The sequence below is a fragment of the Mauremys mutica genome, chromosome 5, assembly GCF_020497125.1.
Source record: "Mauremys mutica isolate MM-2020 ecotype Southern chromosome 5, ASM2049712v1, whole genome shotgun sequence".
Classification (NCBI taxonomy): domain Eukaryota; kingdom Metazoa; phylum Chordata; order Testudines; family Geoemydidae; genus Mauremys; species Mauremys mutica.
The window spans coordinates 62,904,354-62,917,487 of NC_059076.1; the positions used below are offsets into that span (position 1 = coordinate 62,904,354).

At 39.2% G+C, this 13,134-nt stretch overlaps 1 protein-coding gene across 5 annotated transcripts in view; it reads right to left on the bottom strand.

Moving 5' to 3' along the window:
- The window catches only part of FBXW7 (F-box and WD repeat domain containing 7), a 278,082-nt gene that overhangs the window by 117,937 nt on the left and 147,011 nt on the right, over window positions 1–13,134 (bottom strand). The window contains exon 5 of one of the 5 annotated variants that reach the window (XR_006579736.1): window positions 7,476–7,578. The exons of the other annotated variants lie outside the window; for them this stretch is intronic. The gene's annotated coding sequence lies outside the window, so the exon portion shown is untranslated. Of the gene's footprint in view, window positions 1–7,475; window positions 7,579–13,134 lie in introns of those variants that run through there. 5 annotated transcript variants of the gene reach the window in all.

The following is a 13,134-nucleotide window of genomic DNA, read 5'->3' on the forward strand; positions in this document are numbered from 1 at the left end:
TACAAATATTCTAGAAATGTCTGGCCAATCTTTATTGGCTATAACATGATTTGTCTGATGATTAAGTTTAACTCTTTGGTCTGTTCAGGGTTCCACCAGCTGTTAAAAAGAACTCCTACAGTTGTTATCGAAGAATTCAGTTGCTGATTACTTATTTATGCTGTGGTTGCACCGTAAAAGAAAACTAAAACAAGCTAAAACAGGTAGACAGGTCATTCAAAACATTATCACAATGGGTTAAAGGTCAAATCCCTAACATTTGGGGGAGGGAACTTAATGTGAACTTAAGAAAAGAAGAATTAATATTCTGTAATAATAACTTTACACACCAAAAATTAAAGTTTATGATCATTATGCTACTTTAATATTTAAACAATTTATATGATTTTCAATGAGAAACTACCTATGTATGCATTCAAGAGTCCCAAGACAATACTGAAAATCACTAATAGGGCATATCAATGTTCATTAGGAATGGCTACTAAAAAGTAGGGCTGTCAAGTGATTAAAAAAATTAATCGTGATTAATCGCGCTGTTAAACAATAATAGAATACCATTAATTTAAATATTTGTGGATGTTTTCTACATCATCAAATATATTGGTTTCAATTACAACACAGAATACAAAGTGTACAGTGCTCACTTTATATTTATTTTTTATTACAAGTATTTGCACTGTAAAAAAACAAAAGAAATAGTATTTTTCAATTCACTTAATACAAGTACCCTAGTGCAATCTCTTCATCATGAAAGTTGAACTTACAAATGTAGAATTAGGTACAAAAAAAACAGCATTCAAAAATAAAACTACGATTTCCCCCACTCTTCTCACTATAAAATTCAACCTAAAAAGGCCTTAAAAGGATGAAAATAACTAGATAATGTCAGTCTCAATATGTATTGTTCAGTAACTCTTTGGTGGTATAACTTGCTGTCCCGCCACCTTTCATTCAGACTAAAGCAATATTTCTTATATAAAATAAGACAGTACAGGAAGGCCCTCACTTGCATAGTTCCATCCATTTCTGGAGTTTAACCAATGCCAAAATGGAAGGCTGAACATGTAACTAGCATTAAATATCCGGTTTATTAACATGTATAAAGAAAATAACTCATTTTGTTGCTAGAGACCTTAAATACAAGACCACAAGATAAAATTTTTCTTTTTACAACTATGAAATACATATAAAACCTAACAAATGTAATATAACCAATTGTTACACTGGCATTCACATGAGAGCGACAAATTAAGCTACATAATCCTTCTCAGCTGGTTAATAGCATACTGCAAAGGGGTGTGAGGCTATTAATAATAGCTCAAAATATGCAAAGTAAAGAATGTCTGGGTTACAGAAAAAAGCAGGTAGCCCAAGAAAGGGCTGACATTCTGGGCTGTCCCAGGCTTTTACTACCTTCCCCTTGTTTATATTTTCATATAAACTCTTGCTTTCTTTCATTTGTTCAAGCGTCATTCATTCCTACGAAGTACAACAATAGTTACCTCTTAAGTTAAAAAAAAAAAAAGACTAAAATCTACTTTTGAGTTAATTGGTAACACTTCAAGGAATTAAACGAGACGTGTTACTAGGAGTTGCTTCTACATTTCTCCTCCTTCCGCCTTATAAACTTTGACAGATTATGGATGACAGTTCAGGCTCCCCAGAGCACAGGAGTCCTGAGTGTACTTGATGGTTGATTTGTGTAATAGTAACAGCAGCTTTTTTAAAAGAAGTTTGGCCTCCATACTTTTGGACAAGAACTGCTGCCTGTGGTCAAAAATGATGTAGCAGGGTGAAAGCCCCAGACCAGTCTTTCAGAACAGCCTAATTTCTGATAAAGTCCAGACTTGAGTAGAAGAAGAAGAATCACTCTCGGCTGGAACAATGAGTTTCAGACCCAAAAATCGAACACCTGAGACAGCTACCATTAAATGAATTAGCTGTATCACTGTATAGTTATTCCTTTCATCTTCAGGGTTACACTTTACTCAGACTTTTTAATGAAGGTAAAGTACTATATGTTTTTTTTTAAATTATATTTGACTGAGGGACAATTGGATAGCTCATGAAATTAGTAAGAGGGTATTCAGCATATGTCGCCTCTGAGTAAATAGTTAACCATATTCAGGTCAGCAGCAACCACAAGTAGCTTTCATCACAGGCACATTCTGTAGTCTAAGTGAAGTGAACTGGTCGTCTCAGTCCAGTTCAAAATGTTAGTGTGATTAAGTCTCCTTCCAAAGGCTGGACTATATAGAAAAAAAAAATAAGACACTGTTACTTCCTCACAGCTAACAGTATTACTACTTTACTTCAAGTGGCAGTGGCTTTGTGTTGAAAATTATGGGTTTCAGTACTGCTGATAATCTATGGTGCGTCTATATCTATATCATCAAATATTTGTAACACTGGCCATTTTGGCAGAAAGAGACCATGGACTGAGTGGGCATGATAAAATTTAGTAAGTGTTAACAAAATGATATTTCCATGTCACAGATAAGAATAGCAGCCACTGATTCCAAAAACTGAACAACCCTATAATTCAGAACTTGCTTGTTTAGTTTTATGTAAGACATGGCCAGGTAATGAAGTTTGGCTGAGAAAGTCACAGCTTTTGATAAGCCAAGACCAAATATACGAGTTAAGTAAAGACAAGCGACATCTAACATAGAGAAAAGGAACTGCTATACAGTCAGGTTTGGAAGTATTCAACATGGGTGGCAGATCTCTGAATTCCATCAGTAATCATATCACTATAACTTCATGCTGTCACAAGCTCTTCCAGTGACCAACTGAAGAAACTTAAAGAGGAAGATGGGGGAGTAGAGAAGGAAGAAAGTGGAGACAAGGAAGGGTGGGTTTAATTACAACCATTTCCAACTAACCATGAGAACTGGGAGTAAGAACAGCATCAATGCCTGATAGAAGTATGTTCTGTGCTTTCCACCAGCTGATTCATGGAATATATAGCTATTGCCCTTCCTGTGATGGAGAACTAGTGGGACCCATGTGTGAGCTAGCCAATTTAAAAAGAAACTAACAGTGTATTTAAAAAATATGCTCTCTCACACACACACACAGGTTTTTATATAAAGTCATATATAAACCAAATGTTACTATTTAGTAATCCATATACTAAATTATTACATTACCAGGTTAGGAGGTAGCTCAGTGGTTTGAGCTATCTCCTGGGGGGAAGGATAGCTCAGTGGTTTGAGCATTTGCCTGCTAAACCCAGGGTTGTGAGTTCAATCCTTGAGGGGACCACTTAGGGATCTGGGGCAAAAATTGGTCCTGCTAGTGAAGGCAGGGGGCTGGACTTGATGACCTTTCAAGGTCCCTTCCAATTCTAGGAGATTGATAATATCTCCAATTAAAAAAAAAAAAAAAAAAAGGATGAAGTACAAAAATGTTACAATACTAAAATTAAAATTTTCACAAGTGATCAGGAAAACTGCAATTTGTGAATTGTTTAAATTATCCACACAATTCAAGAAAAGATATAAACAACTGAATTAAGCATATATTTATCCAACAAACAAGAGGCTTTAATTCACACAGAGTAGTTACAAGATTTGTGAGGGGTAAAGTTTAGTATTTCCCACACTCTCTGTATTTTGATGTACGGGTTGAGGTGGAGGTGAGGGGGGGAAGGAAGCTAAACTTGCCCAATTGACTCAGTGGTTAAATGTTCACATGGGTTTTTGGTAGAAAACAAAAAAATTCACAGCAACAGAATAAATCTATACAGAATGTAAGTGACATCACAAACTATTCTGGCTTTATTGATCATTAATAGCCGCTGATATAAGTAACTTCAGGTACAGCTAGGGTGACCAGACGTTCCAATAAAATTGGGACTGTCCCGATTTTGAGGAGTTTGTCCCACGTCCCGACCAGAGTACCGTCGGGATGCAATTTTTCCTGATATTTTGTTTCCTGGTCTTCAGCGGCAATTTGGCAGAGAGTCCTTCAGTCGCGGACGGTCTTTGGCGGTATTTTGGCGGCGGGTGCTTCTGTCTTTGGCAGCAAAGTATTACCCGCCGCCAAAATACCGCTAAAGACCGTCCGCGACTGAAGGGCTCTCTGCCAAATTGCCACCAAACTCCCGGACGGGTGAGTGTAAAACACCCACCCCACCCCCTGGCGGTCCTGATATTTTCCCCTTAACATCTGGTCACCCTAGGTACAGCTCAGATACCATACATCACCAAAGAGAAATAATTATGATATTAAATAAAGAGTCAAAATGTTTCTTTCCTCTGTGATACACATTAGCTACTTGTTATCCAAGTATTCCTCTGATTTACCTGGAATAGTTTTGCTTCCAAATATGCATAGTGCATGGCACAGAACTGAAAACTGATAGAAAATGTATACCAAAAGGAAAGTTGTACTATGCATAGTCAGGTTTAAAGAAATGCGAATATTACTACTTACTTACCATTTGTCACGACAACATATATTCAGATAAACTGGAAAATAAATGTTCACAAAGAGAGAGATTTTTATACTATTACTTTACTGAAACTGACAACAGTAACAAATATGCCACTGGATAAAATATAGTCCTGATGTACCCATTCAACATAGCTTTGGCCTTCAGGAACCACCAACCCCCCTGCAAGACAATTCCAAATGCAACAGTTTTGCAAGTATATGTTACCACTTCCATATAAGAAGCAATGAGTTAACTTAATCACATTGATTATTGGTTTCATTCAACAGAAGGATCTGTAAAACAATTACAACTACTAAAAACATAAAGCTAACACTGAATGAATTGTTAGTGATTGTTTTTTCGTATAATGCAAACTCACCAGCAAAAGTTTTACTTTCTTCACACTTCGACTGACCATTTGTATTGAATTTCATAACAAGTAATGTCAATTTAAGCCAAGTCAGAAAAAGCAAAGCAGTTTTAAATCCACACTCTGAGAGCAACATTCACTGATAAATACAGCTGTATCACTCCAGTCGAGAGATATCTGGGCTAATGATCACATCAGCCAACAGCACCTGCCACATAGCCAAGAACAACATAAGGAACAAATGGCATTTTTAAGTGGGGCAGAGCTCCCAAATGTATTTGTTAGACAAGCCATGTATCACTGTGTACTTCTTAAGCATACTGAAAATCTCCTCAGACTCATTTTCATGATTTGCATTTATGAATGTTATTACCATATAGCTGTATAATTGATAGGTTTAAATAATCTCACTTGAAATGCTTTAAAAAAAGGACAATTGACACACATAATACTGTTTGTATTCATTACAAGACACTGTTTCAGGTAATTAAATTAAGAAAAATTAGTATTTTAAGACCACTTTTATATCAGACTACTCTGCCATAGCAACCCAGGTGGTGGTGATACCTCTATTTTTAGGTTTCAATAGGGCTTCATATAGGCTCAGGGAATCAATGTAATGGACGATTCTAATTATTGCCACCTTTTCAATAATATTCCCTTAAAAACTGGAGATTAGAGACAGTGACAATCTGTGAGATTCTGATTCAAGAGATGATTTATTGACAAAAGTTTAAGAGATGTTAGCATTTTGTCTTCTGGAGGAGGTGTTGGCAGTCTCCGCACAAACAGACTAACAGATAAGCTAGAGGAAGAACCACACATGCCTGTCTTGAGTGAATCAATTTTCACAAGAAACCGTTGAGTGAGTCTGGCAGTGACGATCAGAGAAAAACAGAATACATGCATTTGAGATTCAGGCTTCGTCATCACAGCAAAAAAAGGTGTGGTTTTACAATACGTTAGCTATCTTGATGTAAACTGGTGCAGACGAGGCACTGTAGCTTTCATCTCGATGTAGCTAGTCAAAGTAAACCCCAGGAGGGGGATATAAAGTTAACCTCAACTAACTGCATGGAAGTAAAAACTGCAATATCTTGTCTAGTTCAGTGGTTTTCAAAGTCCAGGTCGCGACCTAGTACTGGGTCGCCGAACGCAAGGCACTGGGTTGCCTTGCTCAGCACCGAGGGGCCTTGGTGGCTGGCCAATAAAAACTAGTAGTCCCTACCTGTTCTGACACTGCGCTGCGCCCCAGAAACAGCCAGCAGCATGTCTGGCTTTTATTAAGCTTATCAGTTAACCTAGGGGTTCTCAAACTGGGGGTCAGGACCCCTCAGGGGGTCATGAGGTTATTACGTGAGCGTCAGCCTCCACCCCAAACCCCACTTTGCCTCCAGTATTTATAAAGATGTTAAATATATAAATATATAAAAAAGTGTTTTTAATTTATAAGGGGGGGGGCTCTCACTCAGATGCTTGCTATGTGAAAGGGGTCATCAGTACAAAAGTTTGAGAACCACTGGGTTAACTGATCTTAACCCATTAACCCCCGGCTGCTGGACGGCCCTGCCAGATCCGGCTCCAAGCCCCCGCCATACACCGGCACCCGGAACCCCAGCCCTTCTCCCCTTAATCAGTTAACCGTTTAAACGATATAATTTTAATCATTTAAACAGTTAACTTTTAAAACGATATTTACATCCCTGGGACTTATGTCGGCATAACTGGGGTGACACAGCATCTGTGTAGACACTCCGTTACTTACATCGGGTGTTAGCTGTCTTGTTAGGCAGGAGCCGTGAAACTGACAAGAAAGTTGTGCAGCTGGAGCCCTGTTGCCCCACCCCCACCCCACTCCCCTAGAGAACTGGGCAGCTGGACCCTGCTCCTGGACCCCCAGCAGCTTCCTCCCCACTCCGCTCCCTGCCCCCGGCCGGGAACATTGGCTATCTTGTCAATTACATGGCTGGAGAGGGGAGGGGCAAGTCCCCCAGGAGCCTGTAGAGCAGCAGGGAGCTGACAGTGGAGCTGAGAGACCAGGCTCTCAACTTCCTACTCAGCCCCTCATAGTTCGCCAGAAGCATTCCTGGTGAGGAAGACCACCACCAACTAAAGGAGGGTAGCATCGACACGCAGCTTCACAGTAATTACTGCAGTAGCTGTAAGTCAACCTAATATTTGTTGACTTAAGTTTCTAGTGTAGACACACCCTCAGTCACTTGTCATTCAACTTTCAAGCACTATCACTGGAAACCATAGAGAAAAGCAGTATGGGGACCACAAAAAGGTTAACAGAAAATAGCAGAGATTATAGAACGAATGACAATATTTCTTGTAACTGCACGTGACATTTTAATGTAACAGATATAATTAATAGCTAGAGATTTCAAACTTTTTCCTTGAGAGAGCTACTCGGTAGCTAAGTTCTTATGAATCACAGACTATTTCAGGCAGGGATCACTGTAAGAGTTACCTGTCATTGCAAAAATCAGAATCCATGCCCCATGAATCAATTAGCACTCTTCCTGCTCCATTTATACACTTGACAAGACTAGCAGAGCAATGATTAGTACGGGCCTAGCTCTACCTGTAAGAGGAACTGAAACATACCCCCCACCTTTGAATGCAGAAGGGAGGAGCATATGCCCACCTCAGATAGTAGCAGGCAGGAGATGGGGTCGCTTCTTAGCCAGAGTCATCAACATGTGAAACTTGCTCCCTGGGACCAATTCTTCTTAGAAAGCTGTTTCTATAGGCTATCTCATCCCTAGCCACAGAAAGGGTACATAATCATAATTTTGGAGTTATTTCTTTAATGTGTGTGCGGAGAATCTAAAAATACCAACAAAATGCGCAGACAAATTGAGAATCAGTAATCCTTTCATAAATACGTTAGTATTTAAAAAGCTACATTTTTGTGATTAGTTTACTGATTTTCCTAAAGACACAGACAATAGAAAGAACAAAAAGGTTAATTGTTTCCAAATAACGCATGCTTCACAGGTAGAATTACGGCATTATGAAATTTTACAACTTGTTAAAGTTGCAAGACCTAGCAATACAAACCTAGACAATACTACAAAGACATAACATATTAGGATGGGGGTAACAGCAATGAAATAGGAGAAGACATACATGAATAGGGAGAGGAAGGAAGGGGTTAAGGGGAAAGGAGGGTTATGCGGAATAGAGGTCTGACATTCTTTGAGTCTTCTCAACCTTTTTATCAAAATGTATCTAGAAATGGGGTCCAAATTTCTTCAAATTCATGTAACTGTTCTCTGCGGGGGTAAGCTGTTATTTCTTTAGCTTCTAACTCTGACAGGCCTGAATACCACTGCTGTATTCTGGCCATAAGCCTACTCCATTTTTGTAAAATCATGCACTTAATGATCACTGAAGTCCTCAAGTACCAAAGTCTTTTTGGCGGAGTTAAACCCAGTTTAACAGGTTAGTAACCTAGGACATAATTTTCGGCTGAGGTTTGGCTGCTGAAGCTGAGCACTATCTTAACTCATGTCCATTGTGTTCCAGAGCTGCCTGATGGTTGGACAGTCCCACAGAATATGCCTCAGGGTTTCTTTTTCTCTGTTACAGCACTAACAAACATCAGAGGATAAGGCCTTTATCTTGTGCAACCTCTATGGAACCCAATACATTTTTAATACTTTTTGGTTGTATCAAGATTATCAAGAGAGACACAGATATTTTTAATGTTACATAATACGCTTTTTTAATGTTACATAATACGCTTCCCAGAGTTTCACAATGAACTCCAGGCTAATGAAATTCCTCTTCCTTAACCAAGTATGCATAGTGGACAGGGACCTGGCAAGTTCATGAAACATTACTAAGGTTCCAAGTAGTTCTGGGGCCTCTGGCAGTCCTAGGGCATTTGGATCAAATTGATATGTTAGAAAGTGTTGTAATGGTAAGTACTGCCACTAGGCTGAGGATGGCAGGTAATAATGTTGCTTTAGTGTTAAAAAAGGAACAAAGCCCTCATCATGACGTACTGTGAACTCCATATGATGCACTTGGCTCAGCCAGGTCTTCCCAAAATATAGATTTGTTCAATATGAACGTTTAGGTTGCCCCAAATAGATGCTTTTGCATGCGGGTGAGGATGAACTTGGGACCTTTTAGGTAGGACAGCCCAGACCCTTCACACAGCCATCACCGCAGGCACCTCATTTTTCTACACCAGACAAAAAGACAAATGGAGGAGACCTACAGGGAAAACTGAATGTCTTAATTCGATTTACATCCATGTGATGTAAGGATGTTAGCACGGTGGAACCAGTTTGGTATCTGTGATATGATAGAAGCATAACAGTAATTTAATGACAGCTGCACAGCTAAAACAGAATTATTTGAAATTTTAGCAACTAATCTATATACTGTACGAATGAGGAAAGTAATAAACATTCTATATTTTGACTGGTATTAACCTTCAAGTATGCACTAAATTACACTCCAATACAAAATAAAAAATAAAGTTCCACACCTAACAGTCAGGATTATTCTAAACAATACAAGGCTTTAATTATATACCTACTTTATAACTCAGTTTTTCTTCTAATATTATGTAAGAGTTATCCAGAAATAATTTAACAGTTATGATTACTTAAAAGTAAGTCTGACTTGCAGTTATAAAAATCACTGAACACAACTTTGATGTGTAAACAAATCAGTTTTTATTGAATATTATTAGCGTGCTCTGTTCTGTATATAGAGGAAGATCTGTTTGTTGGCCCAAGATACTTACCATTTGCCACTATATTCTATACCAGCCACAAAATTAAAGACACCTTATACTGGAAATCAAAATAAAAGTTTAATATTTGTTTGCATTAAAAGAGGGAAAAGAAGAAGTGCACTAATCAGACCGGGGATACGGAAGAGGTATTTAGAAGAACAGACCATATCACCAATGACTTTCATAGCCAGATTTAAGCAATTCTTAACACCTTTCCTTTTTGACAAACCTTCATTTGGTTTACTCAGTTAAGAGTCTGGTTACATCATTGACACAACTGTTGGAAGTCTCAGAAACTAAAGGCATGAAGAATCAACTGATCTCTATTTCCTGTGGGTTGATCACTACCAAAAAAATTAAGTAGTAAAAAGTGAGTTGCTCATTTTTATTTATTTTTATACTAAGTATTCACTTCACTTTGTACTTTTTGTACTCCAGAAAAAAAAAGATACACATTAAAGTCCTAATACATGAGCCATCTGGAAAATACTTTAAGCTTAGCACACTTAAAAGAAATGCAGGGATAGGTTTCTTTATGTTGGAAAACACCCTTCTGCACAGATTAAAACCAAAAGCAGTGTTGTGTATGACAAACATTTATTTCTGGGTTAAAAATTGTACTTTTAATTGTTAGCAGCAATGCAAAGGAAAACCCATTTATCAAGACACATTAAACAGCTTCCAGCAGAATGCACAGTCAATAAAGCATCTGATTGTGCCCTCTGGTGTTCAAAAGCATAAAAAATAGAAAGTGATGTTAAAATAATATACATATACTGCAAACATTTAAGGAGTTGGTTTCCTTGATTATGTCTACTTCTTGTACATAAAGAACCAATTTCTCAAGGATCATTATTTCTGTAATGAATCCTTGATTCCCCATCTCTCCACAAAGATTTTAGTTTTCCCTTTTGATTTTCTACCAATATCTGGAGTGTCACACAACAGATCCCACATACACACCACACCCACAGTACTTTTCACTACAACAGATGACTAATTTTTTTTCTCGTTATAAAAAGAATTCTATCCATCCACAAAAATCCTGCAAAAGTACTGAAAATAACTCAGTAAGAATTTCACATCAGCATAGCAGATGTTTAATTTCATTTACAAGCTTTCTGTATCATCTTGAAACTAACAGTCTCTCCACTATAGGATCATTTTGTCTGACCGGCAAATACAACCTAGGTCTCCATAGGCTTGAGTCTCTTTAGGGCTAAATGAAATCTTTGCAAGCCTTGTTCAAAGTTCCTAAGGCAGATATTTAAACTCCGAGGGCTGGGAGGTGATCCTCAGCTGGTGCAAATTATCACAGCTCCATTCAAGTCACTAGTGCTACAATTTACACCAGCTGAAAATCTGCCTGAGAATATTTAAAAATCCATCCTATCAACCTCTAGTCAGATTAAGTCTGGCTATTTCAACTGTAGGAGTCCATAACTGTAGGGACCTCAATGTTTCCCTGAACGAAACCTCTAGAAGAATAGAAAACTCTGGTGCCAATCTGGACAATGAATTTCTGTCTGGTCTTCTAAACACAAAGGAAGAGAAGAGAGTGCACACTCACCCATTTGCCAAATACTCTGTTCCTGGGTGTCTGGGGCAATATATGTAGGTTGGCATTAAACAAACAAAAAAACAGTTTAATCTGAGAATGATCCCACCACAGAAAAATCAACATTTGGTAATAGAGTCATCCTGCTGAAGAACTACATACATCTGACTGAGTTAATTCTCCAAGAGAACACTGACCAGAAAACTGCTTGAATAATGGAAGATCAGAATGCACTTTTAACTCCACACAGGGGATGGAGAAGCCAAAATGCATGTATTTGGGATTTGCTGGGTTAGACTGATAGCATACACGCTTATTTGAGCATATCCTTTAGATTCACAAAACACACACACACACACACACTCTAAAAGTTTTCTGGTATCTTCATGGAGAGTTTCCATCTTGAACCTATTTTCTCCTTAAATTCTGGAGGGACAAGGAGTAACCAAGTTAGAGAAGTCTTGGACATCAATAACTCATTAGAAAGAACACACCCACTGATTTATGTCCTGACAAGCTACCTTAGAACTCTGAATCTGGATATACTCCCACAGTAGGACTCAATATGTCTATAACAGGAGTGGCCAACCTGTGGCTCTGGAGCCACATAAAGCTCTTCAGAAGTTAATATGCGGCTCCTTGTATAGGCCCCAACTCTGGGGCTGGAGCTACAGGTGCCAACTTTTCAATGTGCTGGGGGGTGCTCACTGCTCAACCCCTGGCTCTGCCACAGGCCCTGCCCCCACTCCACTCCTTCCCTCCCATGAGCCTGCCATGGCCTCGCTCCTCCTCCCTCCCACCCAGAGCCTCCTGCACGCCACAAACCAGCTGATCAGGAGGTGCGGGGAGGGAGAGGGAGACGCTGAGCAGTGGGGCTGCCGGTGGGCAGGAGGTACTGGGAGCAGGGTGGGAGAGCTGACATATTACTGTGGCTCTTTGGCAATGTACAATGGTAAATTCTGGCTCCTTCTCAGGTTGGCCACCCTGGTCTATAAAAATAGTAATCCATTCCCTGAACTTTGTTGTTGCATGTGATAGAAACATCTTGACAACTTTAATAATGAAGCAAACTCTCAACTATATTAAATTTCTGGAAGGAAGTCAAAGTGTTCTTCATGGTTGCTGACTCACCTATGTCCCCATATTCTTGAATCCTTTCCGTTGTAGACCTGGCTTCTGATTTTTAGGAGTTCACATTAGCCTGTTATCCAAGTACAGGTGCAGACATACACCTTTCTGTTAAAGTGCTGCAGCTAGGATCCCCATTAGCCACCCTCATGTGAAAACCTCAATACTGTGGAAACTCAGGCACATTTTGGTGAGAAGGAAGACCAGGAATGTTGAAATAAGCATCTGATGATCTGCCAAGCCTATGAACAACTCTTCTAGGAAAACTTCCAGGAAGCGAAACCATGAAACTGCTGTTATGTGAAAGGAAGGTCTTGACAAGAGCTTGATCATTTCTTCAATATCCAGTAGTAGATGACAGCTTCCTGTCACTTGAGTCTATAGAATAGATGGGATAGGTTTCCATTTCGTAAAAGGCAGGGAGAGAAAAAACAACCGCTTGCTGTCTAAAAATTCCCCAGCTCTCTGAAGGCTTATCTACTTGGATTTCAAAATTTGAGTCCTTTTGCATCCCACAGGATGGGGAAAAACAGCCAACAATGCTAGTTGGAACTCTATCCCTGCAAAAGAACAGCATTGGACAAAATCTCCACTTGCATGGGCATGTGAGAAGTGGCTACTGAAGTTCCATTTGGAAAAGAGGACACTGGTGTGAAAAGAAATAAAATGACACCAAAATTCAAGCTGCTATCTGCCTTCAAAGGAAGGGCATGTCCCTCAATGTAGAGAGGCTGCCATTCACCTGCCTCCCTCTCAACAACCTGGGAACAATTTCCTGTGGCTCAAGAACCAAACCTTGTGCCGGGAACCTTAATTCACTGCACTACTGAACTCAAACAGGAGTCTTAAAGCGTGGTCACTGTAGTGTCACAGTCATC